Raw genomic sequence first — 19,707 nt, 5'->3', positions numbered from 1 at the left:
GCAAACCTGATGAACAACTTTTTTAGCAGGTTTGACCACCCTAACCCACTCTAACCTCAGAGTACTGCATCCTCAACCCATCCTTCTGCTGATACCAGCAAAGGAGAGAGTTTCCCCCAACCCATAATTACAACAGCGCAGGTGAGCAGAGAGCTGAGGAGACTTTGTGCCAGCAGAGCAGTGGGTCCAGATGGAGTATCGCCACGACTGCTGAAGGCCTGTGCATTGGAGCTGGGGAGTCCTCTACAGCGCATCTTCAACCTGAGCCTGGAACAGGGGAGAGTCCAGAGGCTTTGGAAAACATCTTCCATCACCCCAGTCCCAAAGGTATCACGTCCTAGTGAGCTGAATGACTTCAGGCCTGTCGCCCTGACATCACATGTGATGAAGACCATGGAGCAGCTGCTGCTTCACCACCTGAGGCCACAGGTCCGCCACGCCCTCGACCCTCTGCAGTTTGCATACCAGGAGAAGGTGGGAGTGGAGGATGCCATCATCTACATGCTACACTGATCCCTCTCCCACTTGGACAGAGGCAGTGGTGCTATAAGAATTATGTTTCTGGACTTCTCTAGCGCCTTCAACTCCATCCAGCCTCTGCTCCTTAGGGACAAGCTGACAGAGATGGGGGTAGATTCATACCTGGTGGCATGGATCATGAACTATCTTAACCACAGACCTTAGTATGTGCATCTCGGGAACTGCAGGTCTGACATTGTGGTCAGCAGCACATGAGCGCCTCAAGGGACTGTACTTTCTCCGGTCCTGTTCAGCCTATATACATCGAACTTCCAATACAACTCAGAGTCCTGCCACATGCAAAAGTTCACTGATGACACTGCTATCGTGAGCTGCATTAGGAGTGGGCAGGAGGAGGAGTATAGGAACCTAATCAAGGACTTTGTTAAATGGTGTGACTCAAACCACCTACACCTGAACACCAGCAAAACCAAAGAGCTGGTGGTGGATTTTAGGAGGACCAGGCCCCTCATGAACCCTGTGATCATCAGAGGTGACTGTGTGCAGATGGTGCAGACCTATAAATACCTGGGAGTGCAGCTGGATGATAAATTAGACTGGACTGCCAATACTGATGCTCTGTGCAAGAGAGGACAGAGCCGGCTATACTTCCTTAGAAAGTTGGCGTCCTTCAACATCTGTAATAAGATGCTGCAGATGTTCTATCAGACGGCTATGGCGAGCGCCCTCTTCTACGCGGCGGTGTGCTGGGGAGGCAGAATAAAGAAGAGGGACGCCTCATGCTTGAACAAACTGGTGAGGAAGGCAGGCTCAATTGTAGGCATGGAGCTGGACAGTTTGACATCCGTGGCAGAGCGATGGGCACTGAGCAGGCTCCTGTCAATCATGGAGAATCCACTACATCCACTAAACAGTATCATCTCCAGACAGAGGAGCAGCTTCAGCGACAGACTGCTGTCACTGTCCTGCTTCTCTGACAGACTGAGGAGATCGTTCCTCCCCCACACTATGCAACTCTTCAATTCCACCCCCCGTTGCTGGGGTAAACAGTAGCATCATACAATATTATTGACTGTTATACCTGCCTCGCTGTGTTTTTATTACTCTTTAATTAATATTGTTTATCAGTATGCTGCTGCTGGAGTATGTGAATTTCCCCTTGAGGATTAATAATCTATCTATCTATCTATCTATCTATCTATCTATCTATCTATCTATCTATCTATCTATCTATCTATCTATCTATCTATTGTGATGTGAGATTTTGCATATAACTTGATGAATATTTCGTACTGTATATCTTTATTTGTAATTTAGACAAAGCAGTGTAATTTAGTGTTTACCCCCTCCCCCCCCCCCCCCCCCCCCCCCCCCCCCCCCCCCCCCAATTTAGGAATGGGTCTGTTTGAATTTTACGACAGGATTTGGGGGATGTGTGTTTTAAACCAGTTTGGCAAGTGTTTCTTTGCTAAAGTCATTTCTACCCCTGCATATGGGCTAAGGTGTACATTAACATATGGTTTGGAGGCAGGTGTTAAGATGTTCTATTTCCCCCATTGGTCTGAAGTATGGCTGTTTGGAATTGGCTTGGTTCAGAAGCCTTTAAGTACCATGATGTGCTATTGGCTCTCGAGGTTGGACAGAACATCTATAAATGTATGTGTTTAACCTCAGTATCTCTCTCTTACCAACCAACATATGATGAAGAAGCATCTCTCTTGCTAATCTGTGATGATGAAGAGAACACAATGAACAGCACAGCTCAGCAGCCATTTTGAACAGACATGTGGCTGAAAGCTGAGCATCAATGATGCCTTAACTAGAGACATTTAAGTAACCAGAAGACTGTGTGCCACCTGAACTACATATCATCATTTAATCAGGTTGTATGGTTGCCAATATTCAAATGTACTTTGCATTTTGTTATTATTTATGAATATTATCAATAATACTAATACATTGTTTAAACTGTAACTTAACTTCTGCTTGTCTTTTACTACATCCAATTGCCTAAGGTTATAGATGTAGAAGGGTAAGTGGGGATAAGTTATATACAATAATACCTTATAAACAGTGGTAAGTCTGTGAGATTAGGCATTCTAAGGCTACATATTAATAATACAATAGGGGAAAGTAGAGCAATATATATTACTCTACCAAGACAAAACAATTGGCGTAGTCGGCAGGATTTGGGGTAACCATGTTTTGCACCCTGTTTGCAAATACTGTTGATGTATATGTGTGTGTATGTATGTGAATTTTAGGGCATCCAGTGTACAAATGCGGTGGAAGTAAAACATTGTTTGGTTGCTGAATGGAATATAACCAACAAAGTGTAGAGACTTCATGTGTGTCACAAGGACACCCGCATGTTTGTTACTGCTGGTGGTAGTGAGTCCCTAATTAAAGTGCTAGAGAGTGGTGGAACATTGCGTGCGTCATTCATATGGCATTTAAGTGGTTAAAGTGCTAGGGAGTGATGGGACATGCATGCATCATTCATACGGCACTTATTTGTTTAGGATCTTTGTGTATGTATGTGTATGTTTGCTTACAGGGGCAAAAGTAGGCCAACCCATAACGAAGGTGGCAAATTGTATTAGATTATAATTGTAGACTCAGAAATGCCTAAATTTATATTAAAGTCAGCCATCTTCCAGTGGAGTGGCAGAAGCAAGCAGGCTAAAGCTAGGAAATGCAAACCTGTAGTGCAGGTAGAGAAAGCAGAAGCTGAGCTGAGCATGCCACAAAATGGAAGGGGGCTGGAAGGATTAAAAGCAGGAAAACAGAAATCAGGTATAAAGAAGACAGCTGCTGTTATAAGAGGTTTACTATCTTGTATTATTGGTAATAAGGAAGATCAGTGTGAGGAAGAAAATAGCAAAGTGAATGAAAGTGAAAATGGGATGGTGTGTGAAAGTTTCGAAAGATGTAACAGTTGGTGTGATAACTGTGAAGTGCTAGCATGTAGAACAAATCCAAATCCTAACTCTACCAAGACAAAACACTATCTATCTATCTATCTATCTATCTATCTATCTATCTATCTATCTATCTATCTATCTATCTATCTATCTATCTATCTATCTATCTATCTATCTATCTATCTATCTATCTAACCTTTTTGCCATTGAATACAACAGTGAGTCGTGACCCAAAAGGCATCAACCCGTAGCTTAGGATCTATGTTTTAATTCATTCTGCCATTCTAGTGTGCTGGCTAAGACACTGGAGTTCACGTTTCAAGACTACCAGTTCAGTTTCTACATCTGAATTGCAGTGTGGCTTTGATTGACTTGCTTAACCTGCCTTCATTCTGTTGGAATGAAAAGCACCCTAATGTTGTAATTTTTCTGTGATGCTATGTTGATGGTGATGACTCAGTATTATCTTCCTAAGATCAGTAACCCATGGCTAGTGTCCTTCTCAATAAAGATGAAATATTCTGCTCTTCTTGTCACCCATGCTCCTCAGCGTTGTGCCTGCATCTTGGGTAGGTCAGATCACAAATGCTGGCATTGGGTCCTGGTATATTTTGCGACTGGAGTACCATCTCTGTTGAGTTTTCAAGTTGTCTTCATTTTTCTCCCATTTTTAAGGTTTCTTCCCTAATCACCAACCTAGCCTGTCAAGATGCTTAGCGACTTGTCTGAGTCTGAGTAAGTGCGGGTGAGGATTTGCACTGGCTAGACTAACATCAGCTCCAGAACTGAGTCCAGCATTGGACCCTTCAGTCAGGATAGTGTTGATTCCTTGAGGTCCTGTTCTAGTAAAGTAGGGTGGGAAAATGGCAGCATTATTCTTCAAACCAATTCATTTTACTTCATCCCATTTAAAACTTATCAGTGACAGAGATTACAATTGCATAAGTGGCCTGAGGAGACACTGGATGAAAGGCCCATTACTTTTTGTTTATTTAGAACTTGTAACAATGTCCCAGTTTAGATCACCAGTTTATCAACAAAACATCCACAGTACTATAGTCAATGTTTCCACAAAACTCACATCTAAAAATCTTCCCAAATTATAATACACATCTAAGTATGTGTCAAATTCTAAAGCTCACTGGACACATACAAAATTCGGGCAATGTCTGCTCCCATCCGGCTTCGAGGACACATTTAAATAACGGGAGTAGAGTTTAACCTCCGTGACACCCTGGCCGCAGTAATCTTTTCATTCTGTCATTTGATCCGGATTTACCTCGAACAAGAAGATTTATAGAGTGGACTCAGAAGCTGGCTTACTCCTCTCACTTGACTGTGGTTTTGCTAAAGTTAAAATCTGTTTGAACACCCTGGGTTAGACAATAATTAAAATAAATAAAGATCAAGAAAAAAAATAAAGCACTGAGAAAATGTGTCAGCCAATCACATATTATTCAATGTCAGCACTGTCTTAGCAATTTTTTCATAGGTAGCTGTATGATTATTATCTGTAATTTTATCAAAGCTAGCATCTTTTGTCACTATGTAGATTATTTAAAATAAAAAAAGCTCTGCTGGTAGCGGACAAAACTAAAGATGATGCAATTGTATCAATTTCTTTTAAAATAATCTACCATACTATCAGTGTCGAAAATGACACAGCCCCTCACAAATTACAAGAATAAAAAAGGAATTACTATTATTATTATTTTGTATCATGGGACAGAATGGCAATTTTGTGCATATAGTCAGTGCACCAGAGCAATAATCCAACAAATGCACAACGGAGTTTAACTCTTTTCGTTTTTATTGTGTAACCAAGCCCAGAGAAAAACAAACACTTTCATTTAAGTTTACGAATTTGAGACTGTGCTCCCTGAGTAAAAAGATGTTTTTTCAGATGTGATTCACACTTGCAGTGCTGTCTGGGCTGAAGAAGTCTTTTCCCGAGAGGATAACAAAAGCCCAATGGCCTTATGGAGACCCAGTGTTTAGTTCACCTTTGCATCATGGTGCAGACTGGCAATGGTTGGGCAAAAGACGAGTGTGAATTCAAGATAGGCTTTGGGGTTGTCTGTGTTGTAGAAACAAGAACTTGACCTGCGTTCTGGTGACGTACAACACCAGGAGCGTCACGAACCATGATGTTACCACTTATGATTTTGTCTCCTCTTGTTATTTGAAGTCTCTGATGCTTTGCACATTTTAAATATTTTCACACTTTTAACATCACAGCCTTAAATCTCAAAAATGAGATCTTTCCCCTGATAATCACCAACAAATTTTACTTTAGGATATCTTCTTTTATTTTTATTAGTCCATCCATAATAATAATGATTTGAAGTTTTTACTTTTGATTAGTCAAACCACAGACAATGCCAGTGCTTCATTGAAATCTTTTGTTCATTTAGTTCTCATTTGCTAATTTCCATGCCATCAAGTGGCTCACTTTTCCCAAAAATATAAGTTACAATGTTCAACAAATTTTATAACTAAACCTTTGTCTCAGACAATTGTTCCTGCAGAGCAAAGAACAGAGTTAGAAGAATTGATTGATTGTCAGTTGGACTTTTGGTTCGTCACTAGACATTGTCTGCTACTTTAAAATAAAAATGTGAACAATACTGAAAGAGTAACCTAAAAATATACTTATATGCTAAAATATATAATAAAGCATCTTTCAAAAAAATTTGACATTTGGCTAATTATACTACGTGAATTGCTTGAAAACAAGCCAACAACTAGAGCTGAGAGTTTAAAAAAAGACAGGAACTGGCGTCACACAAAGAGCTCAGTGACAACCAGCAGCCCCCTCAATACCAGACTGGCAGATTTGAGCCCAAGAGCCAGAAGGTTTTCATTCAAACTGCTCGGTTAATTAGACGCCAATTCTCGTTGTTATTGAACTTGTTTGTTCCCGCTGTCATTCTGCCATATATGTCTTTTCTTTGAAAATTAGATGCATTTTGAAAAGAACAGGCAGTTACAGTATGTAAGCTCACCAATCTGCTACACCTTTACAAATACAACATGGGAGACACTGTGCTAAACGAAACAACCTGTGAAAAAGAGTTTGTGTTAACAGATTTTCATCAATTAAGCAATGCAGGGAAGCTTTTAAAAAGGATAATTAAAGGTTTTATCATAAAAACTGTTGAATATAAATCAAGGGACGTTATGCTAAGACTATAATGCACGAGACCATATCTGGAGTATTGTGTGCAGTTCTGGTCACCACCATACAAGACAGACATAGCAGCACTTGAAGCTGTGCAGAGGAGAGCAACCAAGAACACCTGGGATTTAAGGGCATCTTGTACTCTAACAGACTGAGAGAATAAAACCTGTTCAGTCTCGAGGAGAGGAGACACATGGGAGTCTTCAAAATCCTCCAAGTCATTGATAAAGTAGATCCAGCAGAATTCTTTCAACCTAATGGTGAATTGCATACTGTCACACGTGTGCACTTGGGGGACAGCTTAAGGGCTCAGATAATTGTGCTTTACCTCCGGAACACAAGAGTGCCAGAGGACTGACGACCATAACATCGTTGACGCCGCTTTCGGTGTCCACCTGTCTGGACCCACCTCTTTCTGCCAGGAGCCCATAACACTGGAAGCACCGCCATCTTGAATCAGTCTGTTGGAAGACTCGCATAGATATGATGTTTATTTTCCTTTTTTGATGCATTTATAACCCAAGTTTTATTTACATCACACAGGGTTAGCCTTTGAGTGCCTCAAATTTTTATGACTGTCTGCCTTTCCTCATTACAGTACTTGAGGACATCAGTGGAAATTAAGGGAAAGTGCATTTAGGGCTGAAGCCAGGAAGCACTTCTTTAATCAAAACGTTATGGGAATTTGGAACAAATTGTTGAGACATGGAGGTGCAGCAGAAAACCTTGACAACATTTAAGAAGTATCTGAAGGAATTTAGAGAGAGCTTAGCTATTAACTAAACAAATAAACTTAATGGACTGAATGGTCTCCTCTCATTTGTCAAATTTCTTCTGTTCTGTTCGTTTTTACTTTCTCGTATACAAAGTATAAGGAAAGTATTGTAATCGTCCAAAATTTCAACCTCGAGATTTTAATGAATCTCGACATTTTAGACCTCCCAGGGTCTGACTTACTTTCTCATAGGGAAAGTATTGTAATCGTCCAAAAATTCGATTTTGAGGAATGTCGATGATTTAGACCTCCCTAAGTTCGAAAATACAATTTTTGGAATTATGTCTGTGTGTCTGTCTGTCTGTATGTGTATGTAAACACGATAACTTGAGTACGCTTTGAGTTCGGTCAACCAAATTTTGCATACAAGTATTAATAATAATAATAACTCATTACATTTATATAGCGCTTGTCTCAGTACTCAAAGCGCTATCCACACAGAGAGGAACTGGAAAGTGAACCCACAGTCTTCGGCACAAAATGTAGATTTCTCTCAACTGTTGAGTTATTTCTGCTAACCGGAAGTGGTATTTTTTTATTCATGCAGCTGTAGAGTCCGATTTATTCAACTTTACTTTTATAATAATTGTTCAATATATCATTAATTTGATTTGATTTGTTGTTGATGGTTCTTTAATGTACATAATCTAAAAATACAATCATTGTCTTGTGGTTTACTTCTCAAATACTCATCCCCATATCTGTGTAAGTGAGAAAGTCTAGGGAAGACCACTCACGATTTTTATCTATACATATTAATAAAAGGCAAAGCCCTCACTGACTCACTGACTCACTGACTGACTGACTGACTGACTCACTCATCACTAATTCTCGAACTTCCCGTGTAGGTGGAAGGCTGAAATTTGGCAGGCTCATTCCTTACAGCTTACATACAAAAGTTAGACAGGTTTCATTTCGAAATTCTACGCGTAATGGTCATAACTGGAACATATTTTTTGTCCATATACTCTAATGGAGGAGGCGGAGTCACGTATCGCGTCATCACGCCTCCTACGTAATCACGTGAACTAAAAACAAGGAAGAGATTTACAGCACGAGTCAAACGCGGGAACGAAGGTAAATGACGTTAATTATTGACTGTCTTTTTATACTGTGTAAGCATACATATTAACACATGTGCAATTAAATGTGTGCATTTACGGGGTGATTTCTCAGGCTTAAAAGCTCGCCTTTTACTAAAAAGGTAAATGCAAAACTATTTTCAATCATTCTATGATCTGCTTCTCACAACTGAAGGCACCGTGGCTGATGGTAAATGACGTTAATTTTTGAGTGTCTTTTAATACTGTGTAAGCATACATATTAACACGTGCAATTAAACGTGTGCATTTACGGGGTGATTTCTCAGGCTTAAAAGCTCGCCTTTTATCAAACGCGGGAACAAAGGTAAATCACGTTCTTCACTGTCTTTTAATACTGTGTAACCATACATATTAACACATGTGCAATTAAATGTGTGCATTTACGGGGTGATTTCTCAGGCTTAAAAGCTCGCCTTTTACTAAAAAGGTAAATGCAAAACTATTTTCAATCATTCTATGATCTGCTTCTCACAACTGAAGGCACCGTGGCTGATGTTACGTCACTTGCTGTCCAACCATAAGCGTTACCTGGTAGGTAACTGGACACTCTCTTCACTCCCTTTCGGGAATCGAACCTCTGAGGTTTTCTTTTGTTCTTAATTAAAATTTAAAAGCAATACTTTACCGCTGCTAAGCCCCTCTAGCGCTGACGTCCCAGGTTCGATTACCGTAAGCAAGTGCAGTGAGTGTGTAATTACATTCACGGCATTCGTAGTCTGATTCACAATCTGATTGTATGGGTGGTTACCTACCAGGTAACGCTTATACTTGGCCACCAAGTCAGGTCGAAGTGATCACTCGAGTAAAGGCAGCTTCACAAAAAAACAGATCCTTAACAAACTGTTATTAGTATATTTTCCCTCAATTTAAAAACGCTTTATTTTCTTCTTAATAAAAATTTAAAAGCGGTACTTCGCCGGTGCGAAGCGCGTGGATTTGACCGACTGACACATACAGACATATTCATGAGTGCAGGTACTTCGGAAAGAAAGCACCGTGTAAACCTAAAGTTTAAATTAAGTTCATAGACCTACAAAAGGTTGCCATTCATTTGAGGCAAGATTGCTTTTCTTCTGTACAACTATACGTTGCATTCTCAAGAGTGTGCTTGCACGGCTTCGGATATATATATATATATATATATATATATATATATATATATATATATATATATGTATGTCTATATATAAATATGTAAGCTTATGAGTACTGCCTTACTTCTCTTTAAGAAAGGAAGATGTAATGATACTTGATTTAAACGATTCCATGTCTTCCTGGGTTTGCGTAGCTTATTGTCAATATCTTTACACCTGTTTTTAACACTTATTTACTGAAACGGGCTTTCACGAAAAAAGTTAGGGCTTTGCTACAGGATACACCCTCCACAAGTTAAGCAAGTAAAAATAAAATATATATTTCTGTTTTATTTAAACCTTTTAAGTTCGTATGCATAGCCCCATTTGGCTGTTTAATTTTTTTTTTTCTTTCTTCAGTAATATTTAATCTCCTTAAAGAAAAAGAACATATCCATTTTACTTTTTTTGTATCTCTTTAGTAATATTTTAGTGTAAAAGAATAACCAGTATTTAAACCTTTTATGTTACTTTATACATTTATTTTACACAATGTTGAAAAATTAATAAGAAAGCTACATATTTTGGCAGCTGCTGCTTTCATTTTCAATGAAATGAAAAAAGCTCTCCAAGAGAAAACGTCAGTGAAGAAGAAACAGTTTGCACTATCTAAAAATCAGAAACCCTCATTTATAAAAGTTTGCTGCAGATGACTTAACTGAAAATAAATGAATAGTTCCTATGTGTATAATACATATTTATCTATTTTACTTATGCCTTTATTCCACCAACTTACAACATCTGAGGTACAATTTGTTACATTACTTTTGTTTTTTGCAGCACATGCAGGTGAAGTGACTTCCTCAGGGTCACACAGCGGTGTCAGTACCACGATTTGAACTGACAAGCTCCGGGTTTACTGAAATATTACTGAAGAAAGAAAAAAAACGAAAACGGGCAAATACGGCTATGCATACAGATGCCCATCCGTCCATTATCCAACCCGCTATATCCTAAATACAGGAGCCAATAAGTACATATGTATATATACAGTATATATATATATATATATATATATATATATATATATATATATATATATGTGAATGTATGTATGTATATATGTATGTCTATATATATATATATATATATGTAGATATGTAAATTTGTATATGTATATATATGTTTATGTGGATGTGTATATGTGTATATACGTATGTATATGTAGATATGTGTATATGTAGATATGTATATATATATGTATATGTATATATATGTTTATGTGTGTGTGTGTGTATATTATATATATAAAAGACAGCAACACTCATAACAATGACAACACAGTTACATTGACAATCATGTTACGTTATTTTTAAAATGTTTCCTTTTTTTTTTTTCATAACCTCTTTAACACACTACTTCTCCGCTGCGAAGCGCGGGTATTTTGCTAGTAATTTGATAAACTACAGTCACATCCCCTGTTAATCTCTGTTTGCTTAAACTGGAAAGGTTCAACTCCTTCAATATTTCTTCAAAACTCATACCTCTTAGTCTCTAGATATTTCCTGGATATTTTCGAGCTCTGCTATGCGTTTTTCGTAACAAGGAGATCAAAACTGAACACAGTACTCCAGGTGAAGCCTCCCTAGTGTATTATATAATGTATGCATAACCTCCTTTGACTTGCACTCCACACATTGTGATATATAACCTAACATCCTATTAGCCTTCTTGATCACTTCTGTACACTGTCTGCATTTCCACTATGATGCTTAGGTTCTGTAAGGATGTACTTTGGAAATTTCAAAACCCACCAATCCAAATTGAGTAGTCATATCTAACATTTGTACTTCCTACATGTAATGAATATCTTACATTTACTTTTCTTAAATTTCATCTGCAATACAAATACTGTAAAGTTTAACTCATTTCTTTTTAATATTATATTTACATATTTACTTTGTGATGTACTGTATATACCCAGGTACAAGTGTTAACAAATTAGCTACTTCTTGCTGTTTAAAGTTCATTGGAGTGCCGACTGCCTAATGACTGCACAATGGTACTTTAACTTTTGAAAATGTGTTATGACAATTGCATTCTGCAAGTCAGGAAAATGTATTATTTGTACTTAACTCAACAATAGCTGCAGACAATTTTGATGAATGTGATTCTTGAACCTAATATAATCCTGTTGTAGTAACACTTGTAAGCACAAAGAGTTTAACCTGAGCTGAGCTTATTGAAGCCATTCAGCATAATGGATTAACAATAATACACTGCTGAAGAGAATCTGCTCCACTGATTTGATAAGAAACAAGGAGTGAGAAGAACAAGCTGAAAAGGAAAGGAAACACAGAAACAGATCTGTGCATCTTGTACTCTGACAGCAGGTAGCTAGTAGGATTATAATAAATCTTTTTATAAACTCTGGCAGCTTGGCCTACTTGCTTGAATTAAATAGTAGTTTATCATTCTGTAAATTCTATCTCTTATTTACTGAAAAGTCCCCATTCATGAAAAATAACTCATGTTCCATCAAGCCTTGAGCTCTGCTAGCTGTAAGCGCTGTATGTGACATCTTTTGGATATTTATGAATTACTATTTTACTGGTTGAAGCCTTCTTAGCCTCAAATTGATTTGTTCTCTGATAAAGAGAATTGATCATAGTTTGGGGAAGATATCCTTTAGCCATTGCCAGCCTTCTGTTTTTTGACCTCCTTTGACAAATAATCCAACCACACACAGTTAACAATGAATATAAAATTAAACTGTTTGCACAATCTGACATTATCTGACAGAACTGATAGGAAAGAATTTTCGATTAAATAAATGCATTAGAAATAAGATTTAGGGTAATATGATATAACCTAAATGCTGTAGTTGTTATTCCGCTAAAATGCCTATTTGGATTAGTGTTTAAATGTCAAAACATTAGCCCATCTCATGATAATATCATAAAATATAATCAAATACATATTTCACTCTACTTTTCTATTACACGGCCAAGCACCCAAGGTGCATTTTTCACATTATACATCCATATGTTCTCAAACCAGAGCCCATCCCAACACCAAATGACCACAGAGAGGGCACCAGTCTATCATGTATACACTCACACACACACACACACACACACACATATAAGCATACGAGGGACATTTTGGAGTTGACAATCCAACTAGAATGTGTCTTTGGTAGCAAAACCAGGGCACTAGCGGAACACCCACACAAGCATGGGGGGAATGTACTGTGACCGGCGGGTGTAAAGACTCAAATTCAGAATCTTCAGTCTGTGAGGTTGCAGTGTTAACTGCTGTGCTGCCTTTTTATTCATTGTGCTTATTCTTTTTCTTTCTTCCACTCAACTTTTGATAATCAAAAAGACAGAAGTGATCAGCGTGCTCATCCATGCAACCAGTCTTTAGTTATCCTTATTTGCGAAGTTAGATTTCATCTTTGAGAACATTTTCTGTAGAAATGCTCTGCATTGTTGCTTTGTCATTTTGGGCAGTTTCTTTCTGAATGTTTCTGCATCATTGTTAGTGTTGCCTCAAACACAGGACACAAAGGGTTAAGGTGAGGGGAACATTTTCAGAATTAGGTGACGTTGAAAGTGGAGTCCCCTCAGGGATCAGTGCTGGGGCTGCAGCTCTTTTTGATATACATAAACAATATGGACAAGAATAAAATAAATAAGATGGTTAAGTTGGGCAGCACAGTGGCACAGTGGTAGCGCTGCTGCCTCGCAGTTAGGAGACCCGGGTTTCTCGGGTCCTCCCTGAGTGGAGTTTGCATGTTCTCCCTGTGTCTGCGTGGGTTTCCTCAGGGTGCTCCGGTTTCCTCCCACAGTCAAAATACATGCAGGTTAGGTGCATTGGTGATTCTAAATTGTCCCTTGTGTGTGCTTGGTGTGTGTGTGTGTGCCCTGCGGTGGGCTGGTGCCCTGTCTAGGGTTTGTTTCCTGCCTTGCACCCTGTGTTGGCTGGGATTGGCTCCAGCAGACCCCCGTGACCCTGTAGTTAGGATACAGCGGGTTGGATAATGGATGGATGGATGGTTAAGTTTGCAGATGATGCCAAACCTGGTGAAAGAGCAGATCATGCAGAATCAGCTGAAGTGCTACAGAGGACCTGAACAGCATACAGGCTTGGGCAGATGAAATTTAATGTCAGTAAATGTAAAGAATTACAAGTAGGAAGTAAAAATATTAGAATTGAATACACAATGGGAGGTCTGAAACATGAAAGGACACCTTATGAGTCATAGTGGACTCATCACCGTTGGCATCCAGTGTATTGAAGTGATCAAGAAGGTTAAAAGAAGGTGAGGTTATACTGCGCAGTGGGTGGTGTACAAGTCCACGGAGGTTATACTTTAAATTATATAACATGCTGGGTACTCTTCACCTGCAGTACTGTGTGCACCTTTGGTCTCCATATTACAAAAAAGACATAGCAGCAATAGAGAACATCAAGAAAGGAGAGGCTGGGCTGATTCCAGGACTGAGAGGTATGAGCTATGACAGCGTTTCTCAACCTTTAAGTATTTGCGACCCGAGTTTTCATAACAGTTTTAATCGCGCCCCCCTAACGTTTTTTTGAAAGGAGCCCACTAATACCAATTTGTTCTTTTTTAATTAATGATACAGTATATCATAGATGCATATTTTATTATACCTACTTAACTTTTATCGACATTTATCTAACTCTATATTTATTTTTCTAGTATCAGAATGTAGTTTAAGTTAATTTGTTTTGGTTTCAACAGATGTATTTTTCATATTTTCGATTCTTGTTTTCTTTTTTTCACATCTTCACGCCCCCCTTTTTGTTACTTCGCGCCCCCCCTAGGGCGGCCCGCCCCACAGATTGAGAACCACTGAGCTATGAGGAAAGATTGAAAGAGTTGAACCTTTTCAGTTTAAGCAGAGATTAAGAGGAGCCATGATTGAAGTGTTTGACATTATCAAAGGAATTAGTGCAGTGGATTCCAACTGTTACTTTAAAACAAATTCTTCAACAAGAAACTTGTTAGTGCAGATTTCACACAAATGTTAGAAAGTACATTTTAATGCAAAGAACCATAGATACGTATGTGGAATAAGTTACTAAGTAGTGTGATGGAGAGTTGGAGTTTAGAGACCTTCAGACCCTGATCTGATGTTATTTTGAACAGTCTAATGAGCCTGTTGGGCCCAATGGCCTGTTTTCATTACAAATGTTTTAATGCTCAGATTTCAGAAAGCCATTTTTTTTCAGGCACAATGTAGAGTTTTTCAATTAGTTTCCTCGTTGGTAGATGTACTCCAGGACATGCTAGGGATTACTTGACCTTCCGTTTCCTTGTCACAATAAAAACAATTCAGGTTTCAAAGGCATTTCCTTTTTCATTCACAAATTCATCTGCTTTCATTTGCTAGCATGTCACTGCCAGTGACTGCACTGCAGTGTATATGGAATCACATTTAATTTGCAGGCGCTTTGGTTTTCAATATTGAAATCCAAATTCGAGACCCACCTACTGCATGCTCCATTGTTTTCAGTTATGACTTAGTAAAGATATTATATTAGGGTTATTTGCAAATACAAAGTATTTTCTTTTTTATGCAGTTTGTATAAAGCCTTTCTATGTATCCTTTGATTCGGGGTTGGCGCAGAGGAAACTGGAGCAGGATGGCATTGGGTTTTCATGCGGGGTCTATTTGCGATTACAATACAAATACTCCTTTCAGTTTTTTCTCTTTATAACAATATGTCTTAGACAATATACACATTAGACTTGAGCAAACAGAACTTGATCCTACACATCACAATGCCAGAGCTGATGGTGAATGTGCCCAACTCCAAACAGAGGTTGTGTCTACCAAACATAAAAAGGTGGCACCTTTAAGCTCATGGGTTCAGGCAGACAGAAAACACAAAACATACCACTGAAAATACCACTTAGTGCCACAGAAGATCTTAAAATAAAATAAAATAAGTCACAGAAACTAAAAAGTTACAGGCTTCTAACAAGAATATTAAAATAATGTTGATAATGCATAGCTGCTTACTATCTAGCTATCAAAACACTTCAGCATTGACATTGTATTTTCCGTTTTATCATCATTTTTTTGAATGATTGTTTTTAATATTTTTATGTTTTTTTCTGTCATATTCATAATTGTCTGTTTAAATGTGTCTCCGTTCCCTGTGTTTTGTGGGTGGAGCCCCAGCAGGCGGGGCCACCATGATGTCACAGTTGCTGACTCCTCCTTCTGCCAATTTTTTCTGGTCCAAAGTGAGAGCCATCAGTCAAGTACCGTAGTTGTTGGAGTCTTTATGTAAATATTGTTTTTCTCTGGATTTTCTGTTTTTTGGCATTCTTTTTTGCTCTGTTATTTGATTTCTCTTTTGGTGTTTATGTTGGCACTATTTTTGCTCTTTTGAGCCTTTTGCTTGTATTTTTCTATTCTTTCTAATAAATCATTTATTTTTAAAGATTGGTGGGGATTTTGGCCGTATTTTAAGAACTATAGGTTTGTTTTATGGCCAAAAATCCTTTTACGCCTGCAAAGCCTGAACCAGGCCATTGGAGCAGGGATTAACCCCCACTAGGTTAAGGCCTTTTCCAGGCAGGCAAAGAAGGCCTGATCTGGTCTGTAAAGCCATTTGTGGAGCATTTTGAAGCCTCACACGCTTTTCCCATGTCTGGGACTCCAAATTACATCAATCCTAGGCCAATGAATGATATTGTTAGGGTAAAACACAAAGGCTGAGTTTAAAATACTGAACACACCATTAGAAGAGTCGAGTTTGACCAGTTCAGGAACTGAGTCTACAACAGCTGTATAATTAAAATCACGGTGCATTGCTGTCACATTGTACATTGTTTTTGCTAAATAGTAATTTTTGCTTATTACATTTTTGTTATATTAATTAGAAACCAATTATGCAATATTAATATACATAAATTATGTTGGGGCACACTAGTATGGTGGGGGCCCAATGGCAGTGACCCTGCTTTGATTGTTTTAACCTAGAATATTATAATTTGCTTTTGAAACTGTATCAGGTATAGTATTTATGGCTACGAAAGAATAAGTTCAACAGATTTATACAAAAGATTTTGCCTTCAATAATTAAAAACATTTTACTTTAAAGATAGCCTTGTAGCACCCAACCACTTACGTTCATAAGCACGTTCTGTTAAGATGTTGAAAGTGAAGTATCTTTCAGGGCACAAGGCACAGCTGTACCATGGAAGGAATGCCAGTTTTATGCAAGGCTCACACAGCCGAGTCTGCAGGGTTTGTTCAAAGCAGTGAAGCACTCAACCCCATAATGTTCTTTTGCACTCTAAAATAAACTGCAATCTGCTTTTGAACTGTAGGCCTTACAGTTTCCATAACAACAGGAAGCCCAGTAAGTAATTCACATAAACCCCAGGAGAAGCCCAGCACTGAAGCTACTCTCTGAACTCTGGACTCAGGAACTTTCAGGTAAAATTGGTATCTCGCACACCACTGTGACATCCACACTGCATTACAATTACAGAAAGAATATTCACTTTCATTTAATAATGACCACAATCCAGCCATTTTGAGAAATCATGCTATGCTGAACAGAGTCAATGTAAATGTTTGGCATGGGAAGGTAATTGTATCTATTTGAAGATATTAGTGCTTTGTTAATTTTAGTACCATGCTAAAATATTAGATTTAAATTAAATATATTTCTATTGTTTCTTTGTGCCGATCCCAAGCTCGGATAAATGGGGAGGGTTACGTCAGGAAGGGCATCCGGTGTAAAATTTTGCCAAATCAATATGCGGACAGATGAACTGCTGTGGCAACCCCTGACAGGAACAGCCGAAAGGAGAAGAAGAAGAAGATATTTCTATTGTATTTGATTCTTGTTCAATTTCATGATCCACACACATCACCCATCTGTATATATTAATTTTACTACTTTCAAAATTCCCTTACAGCAAGAATCCCATTTATTTGGGGATGAATCTTTGCAATTATGAATTACAGTTTCAAAAAAATGTCAAGATTGGCTGGGGCTCTGCCATTTGTCCTTCCCGACACCTGCCTGTAACTATTGGCTCTCATGATGCTTTTTCCTTTTTTATTTTGTAGGTTCTGCAGGTGCTTTATTTACATGGGTATTACGCTATACTGAATTAGTTTCTGAGTTTTATTTTGAGCTACAATATGGTTTTGTTATAGTTGATTTTGTGTTGGTTCTTTTCTAACCTCATCCTGTGTATCTGTGGGTTCCACCGTTTTCAGCTTCATTGTTATGCTCAAATTAACCAAAGATGCGTGGCGTGTGACATCATTAACACGATGGGATAAAAGTTGTGAATTTCCAGTTCTTCCATGATTACCAATAGATTCTAAAAAACCTTGACGCATGCCTATTTTTTTGCAATTGTGGTTTCTGATTGTTGTTTGTAGTTAACAGACTTACTAGTTTAGCATATAGTTTTGGCTTCAACATATAATATTAGTCTTAACAGAAATTAAACTTTAGTGTCTCAATTCTACATCCTATCTTCTGAACTCTTTCATTTTCCTCCTGCCTCCTGTAAAGCAGGTATAACACTGTCCTGTCCCATCCATGTAAGAATAACTGTACAGCAGTCATGAGATGGAGGGGAAGGGGACATAAAATTAGGGGATGCTGGTTGGCTTGTGCATTTTACCTCTCTGAACTTATTTGTCTAAACTTTGTGTTCCCTGTACACAGAGTTTAGTGAGTCTGACGTCAGTCTTTACTTTTTGGATTTTTTGACTATTGTCTGGTGATTTTGGTGCCTGTTCATAATTTTCTATTTTTGATCTCTGATGACTATTTTGGATTTGTTCATTGTATTCATATACCATTCTGTGTTGTTTTTTGGATTACAGACTTGTGCATGTATTGTTTTGGATTTAGGATTTGTGGTTTTATGGATTTATTAATTTTAACTTCATATTCTTTTTCTGTGAACATTCCCAATTCAGACATATACTTTGGAGTGTGTTGTCAGCTGTGATTAACAAAGCAGCAGAGTTTGACACCCTGTGCCAAGAGCTCAAAGTACTAATGCAGCTGAACCAGTTTAATTAGGGCTAATTGGTACAAATACCTGTGTGGCAGTGAGATTGACGGAGGGTCGAATGTGGATTAGCTCTAGTGTTTAAAATATGGAAGATTCAGACAGGATTTCTATAATATATAAAACCATTTTAAAGTCCCTTCCTTTTAAAGACCTCAGAGTACAGAAGGAAAATGATCTCTTACTCAACATTTCAGAAAAGGAGTGGAAGGTAGTCACGCACAGAATTCACTCAAGCTCCATATGCACAAAGCATACAATTATTCAGCTTAAAATATTTTAGTGAGCTCATCTGTCTTGTTTAAAATTGTCCAAAATGTTTCCAGGGCAAGATCCAACCTGTGAACGCTGCAATCGAGCTCCAGCCTCATTGGGCCATATGTTTTGGGCATATACAAAGTTAACATCATTCTGGATCAAAATCTTTGGATGCCTTTCAGACAGCCTTGGTGTCACAATCAGTCCTAATCCACTAACAGCTGTGTTTGGTGGACTTCCAGTTGGGCATAAAATGGAGAAGGACAAACAAACTGTAACTGCCTTTACTTCACTATTAGTACATAGACTTATCTTGCTCAACCAGAAGAATTGTAATCCACCTGCTTTAAGTCAGTGGGTAACTGATTTTCTATACTATTTGAAATTGGAAAAAAATAAAATTCCCATTTAGAGGATCTGTTCAAAACATTTTTAAAAACCTGGCAGGACCTAATCAATAACATTTTAGACTAAGTATTTATATTGTGGAGAAGGACTTCTTTCCCTCTTTACTACTGTGGCTGTTGGCCTTCCTCTCTTTCTCATGGGTGGGATTTGAAGTGAATTTAGTTTTGTTTAAGTTTGACTTGATTGTATGGAATGCTACAAGCCTTTAATAAATTCAATTAAAGATAAAAATTATATTTAGGCTGAGAGCTGTCAGAATGAAGGAGCACTAAGCTCAAGGAGAGCACACAGAGAAGGAGGACAGAGTGCAAGCTGAGAGAGACAGGGAGTTGGTGCTCTGGAGTGGAGGAGCCATTGTTGCAGTAGGGATCTGGATCTGCTGAAAATGTTCTGAGGAGCAGTGAAGGTTAGAGG

General features: G+C 38.3%; 1 protein-coding gene across 1 annotated transcript in view; it reads right to left on the bottom strand.

The window, feature by feature from the left end:
• The window catches only part of LOC114653900 (clavesin-1), a 182,807-nt gene that overhangs the window by 1,634 nt on the left and 161,466 nt on the right, over positions 1-19,707 (bottom strand). The gene's annotated exons all lie outside the window — the stretch shown is intronic.

The sequence above is a fragment of the Erpetoichthys calabaricus genome, chromosome 6, assembly GCF_900747795.2.
Source record: "Erpetoichthys calabaricus chromosome 6, fErpCal1.3, whole genome shotgun sequence".
Lineage (NCBI taxonomy): Eukaryota > Metazoa > Chordata > Cladistia > Polypteriformes > Polypteridae > Erpetoichthys > Erpetoichthys calabaricus.
The sequence above is the reverse complement of the archived record's forward strand: the minus strand, read 5'-3'. Positions and strand labels throughout refer to the sequence as shown.